General features: G+C 39.1%; 1 long non-coding RNA gene across 1 annotated transcript; it reads left to right on the plus strand.

Moving 5' to 3' along the window:
• Positions 1-446: 446 nt before the first annotated feature.
• Positions 447-1,357, plus strand: LOC107567998 (uncharacterized). The gene is made up of 2 exons (XR_001606691.1): positions 447-577; positions 820-1,357. It is a non-coding gene; the product is annotated as an uncharacterized lncRNA (long non-coding RNA).
• The last annotated feature ends 2,572 nt before the right edge of the window (positions 1,358-3,929 follow it).

Here is a 3,929-nt window from a genome sequence, read left to right on the forward strand (position 1 = left end):
TTTGTGTATTTGGTTCTCAAACTGTAGCACATCACACCACTGTGAGAAAAAATGTGCTTTTATTTGACCATGTTCAACATCTCATTCCACATCTACAGTTTTATTATAGCTTTGTGCATCTAATCATTAGAAGGCACTCTTACATTGACTGTGAGCGACACGAATAGACCATTCAGTTTGATCACATTGACAACCACCCATTTAGAGCAACCGTGTGCATTATGACAGGATATTTCTGATCGTTTACAAATCTAGCTAAAGGAGCTCAGGTTTAGTAAACCGGACTTTGAAACATCATTAATGTTTTCCTTTTTAAATATTTGCAAATAACAAATAAGGATGATCGAATTCCTGTCAGTCAGCTCAATTGGCCAAGGCCATGTTTGCACTTTCCAGAGTTCAAAGATCACGTTCGGTTTGCAATAAATACTCCAGCGGCACTGACGGACAACAGTGTAAAGTCTAAACTCGCTTTCATCAGGGTTTTCTAAGGTTCGTTCATTACAGTGCCGATTACTCTAAAAGCCTTCAGGCAAAAGAAGAAAGAACAAAATATTCATTTACCCAGAACAACAAGGTAAGAACTTTAAAGCTTTCCTCAGGAAGTGTAAGATACACAAGAAATGTGTCTTCAACACATACAGGACTGAAACCGTGTATGTACTGTATGAAGAAGTGCACAGCTGGGTTAAGATATGTGCAAGTAAAAACACTTGCAGGGTTCAGTCATTTATTTGATGAAGTATGTTCTTCAAAGGTCTAAACTGCTTTAGCAAGTCAGATGTCAGCAGAAGGTGTTCAGATGTGTGTGTTGTTCAGCAGGTGATGGAGATCCATCGGTCTACAGTGATTCTGCTGCTGCTCTTGTGTGTGTCGTCCTGCACTCATGGCCAACCAGCACATATAATGCGTCGTTATCAAAAATTCCTCAATCAGCATCAGGGTCCTTTTGTGAATGTGGAGACGTGTACCAGTGAAATCAGAAGCAGAAACATCGTCTCTGAAACGGGTGACTGCAAACCTGTCAACAGCTTCATACGAGCAGGTGAAGGTGCTATTGCAGCAGTCTGTAGCGGAGGAACTCAACTGTACTATAACAGAAACCTGTTTCAGAGTGGCACGCCATTTTCTGTGGTCACATGCAGATTACAAAGTGGCCAGTGGCCAAACTGTGAATATTATAGAGGGAGGTTGTCCACACGTTACATTGTGTTGGGCTGTGAACACGGCTGGCCTGTACATTATCAAGTCATGTAAGTAATGTACAGACGGCAGGCTGAATAGAGCCTCTTTACAATACTTTGCTAATCATTTGTTCACTTCTCCTTTTCTGTTTTTGTTTGTTTTTCAAGTGCAAAAAACCCCAAAACATTCAGTGACTCAATCATGAAGCCAAAATTAATGAATAAATATAAACACTTGACTTCAGTTCGAGGTTAATGTGCAGTCAGTGGTTTTCAACCAGTTCGTCACATGTGCTGCAAACATGACAAACACTGTTTTAATTTAGAAAATGTATCCCTCTGTCTTTATGAGACTCTGATATGAACAACATCTTCACTGTCTCTCATCATTTAGCTTAATTGAGCATAATGTTAAAAATAATGTTACATTATTTCAAGTTAATGGTGTATTCTGCACTTCCTCATGCATGTGTCTGTGTGTAATTGTGCTTATCATGTGCAAGATTCAGCAAGATTAACATTTTAAGCAATCTGTTAACACGTTTTGAGCATGGGAGTAGTGAATGAGGGAAGAAAGATGCAGATGTCTGTAATCCTCAGTAAAACATCTGTACTACCCTTAAACTCGTCTGCTTGATTGTCTCGCATCTCAGCAACATCTCAATATTGTGCAGCACTGCTGTCGTAGCTGTCACTGCGCAGCACTTTTGGGTCCAACGATACCTTACCCGCAGGGCCTAAAATGAACACTCGCCAAGTGCCGGATCCGAGTAAAAATGGGCTTTGGCGAGGATATGAAACTGTAACATTTTACATGTATAATTACATGTATTATATGAAACCGGTAACATTTTTATAAACCCTAACAGTGCATGTCATGAGAGCATAAGCGTTAAGGCTTTGCAGTCTAAATATTCAAGAACTAAAACACGCGAAAGGACACACGTTACTCTCATGCTGTGTGGGAAGTTTAAACATCCGAAGCACCGCGTCTTGAGCTCTGCTTCCTTCCTGCGCTTGGACGGACAAATTCACATTCAATTCTGTCAAAAATGCCCGTCTCGGTGAGTATCCTAGTGAAGTAGTTGGTTCTTAAGTAAACATGAACCGCGCGTGACGCAATGTTTTAAAAGACAATAGACGTCATTATAATCAGTGATATTGTCTACACAGGATGCGGCAAACCCCCGAAAGTACATGGATTCCTCGCTCTATTTCTGAAATAGTCCAAGAACAGAACTCCAATAATCCTGCTGCTGTCTGCGTTTCTATTGTTGATCAAAGAAAAAACAATCACTCACTGCTCTCGAACTTTTAAAAAAGATATAAAGACTATAGTGTTTTTGATTAGCATAATTTATTACATTTCTGTAGGCTACCTGCAAATCACTGTTAGACCTGCCTGAAATGCACCGTTTCCATTTGTATCTTTGTTGTTTATTTAAAATGTTGGTGTCATAACTGCCTGCTTTTTTTATTATGGTATCATGTTTTTATTGTGTTTGTGTTAGTTAGCAGTCAGGTACAGTCATGTGGTACAAGTAGAAGCTCTCAGAAAATTCCCAGATTACAGATGGCAATTATGAGTTCTACAAGGACATGAATTATTTTTCCAAGTTGGAATCTTGTAATTATGGCAAATACAACATGGGATGAATGCACTTATACATACCTGGTTTACTGTAAAAAGAGCTGGTCTTTGGGTGATGTCACGCTTGTCGTTGACAACTTTTCTGTGAAGAGCAAACATTAAAGTTACAGTCTTTATAAGGGTTTACATTTAATTGTGCAGTGTGCCAGTCAATAAAGTGATCCTCCTCAGAACAGGTCTCAGTTAACCCACATGACATACTGCTGCTCTGGATTTCATCATGCCAGCTCTGAGGTGGCATAAACATTTTAGTGCATAAAGTAATTTAAATGTATGTACATGCCTGATGTGAACAATGACATTGTTTCGTATGACTTCCATGTTTGAACACAGAGACAGAGTTTCACAGACAGGGCTTCGCTTAAGCCAGGACTAGGCCTTGGTTAAATTAGGATATTTAAATAACTTTTATAAAAATGCCTTAAGAACTTTACTGGTGTGCATCTTGAGACATGACAATGGCACTGACATATTTTAATGTGTCAGTACATGATATTTTAAGTGAAGACAGCTTGAACATGCATTTTAGTCTGAGACTGGCCTGTGAATCTAAGATAAAAAATTAGACGACAAAGAATTAACTTGACGGAGCTCAAACTCAAACCACACGGCAGCAACAAACAGGAAGTGACCTGTTTGTACTTAAATAGTCATTAAGAGGGCTCTGAACCTAGATAGAACAGAAGGATCGTCGTTAAACAGCAACAGTGGTCGTTAAAAATGATTGCACTCACTATATTAGCACCACCATCGTCTCTCCTCCGCTGCAATCGTGGCTGCTGTATGAGTAAAATTAACTTACCTCCTCAAACAACATCGAGTGAAAAAGTAAAAAGGAAAAGATGAAAATAATCTCAGTCGATCTCGCTGGTCCGGGGTTCAAGCGCAGTTTGTCAAGTGGTTTGTCAAGTCACCTTTATTTATATAGCACTTTTAACAATACAGATTGTGTCAAAGCAACTGTGCAGCATTAATTAGAAAAATAGTGTGTCAATAATGCAAAGTGACAATAGTAAACACTCATTTTTCAGTTAAAGGCAGTTCATCATTGAATTCAGTGATGTCATCATCCAGCTCAGTTCAGTTTAAATAGT

Source organism: Sinocyclocheilus grahami, unplaced genomic scaffold, assembly GCF_001515645.1.
Source record: "Sinocyclocheilus grahami isolate Dianchi unplaced genomic scaffold, SAMN03320097.WGS_v1.1 scaffold1205.1, whole genome shotgun sequence".
NCBI classification, from domain to species: domain Eukaryota; kingdom Metazoa; phylum Chordata; class Actinopteri; order Cypriniformes; family Cyprinidae; genus Sinocyclocheilus; species Sinocyclocheilus grahami.